The sequence below is a fragment of the Oncorhynchus nerka genome, linkage group LG14 (assembly GCF_034236695.1).
Source record: "Oncorhynchus nerka isolate Pitt River linkage group LG14, Oner_Uvic_2.0, whole genome shotgun sequence".
NCBI classification, from domain to species: domain Eukaryota; kingdom Metazoa; phylum Chordata; class Actinopteri; order Salmoniformes; family Salmonidae; genus Oncorhynchus; species Oncorhynchus nerka.
Genome location: NC_088409.1, coordinates 11,808,319 through 11,808,901, shown reverse-complemented (window position 1 = coordinate 11,808,901; position 583 = coordinate 11,808,319).

Below are 583 nucleotides of genomic sequence, written 5' to 3'. Positions count from 1 at the left end.
ACATATTTCTTTCCACAGGGCTGGGGGGTGAGACATGGATGCAGCTCAAGCCCTACCCTCTTCAACATATATATCAACAAATTGACGAGGGCACTAGAATAGTCTGCCGCACCTGGCCTCATCCTAATATAATCAAATGCCTACTGTTTAATGATGATCTGGTGCTCCTGCCACCAATCAAGGAGGGCCTACAGCAAATCAAATCAAATGTATTTATATAGCCCTTCGTACATCAGCTGATATCTCAAAGTGCTGTACAGAAACCCAGCCTAAAACCCCAAACAGCAAGCAATGCAGGTGTAGAAGCACCTAGATCTTCTGCACAGATTCTGTCAGACCTGGGCCCTGACAGTAAATCTCAGTAAGACAAAAATAATGGTGTTTCAAAAAAGGTCCAAGACCACAAATACAAATTCCATCTAGACACCGTTTCCCTAGAGCACACAAACAACTATACATACCTCAGGCTAAACATCAGCACCAAGGGTAACTTCCAGTAAGCTGTAAACGAGCTGAGAGACAAGGCAAGAAGGGCCTTCTATGCCATCAAAAGGAACATAACATTTGAGGTAACAATTAGGAT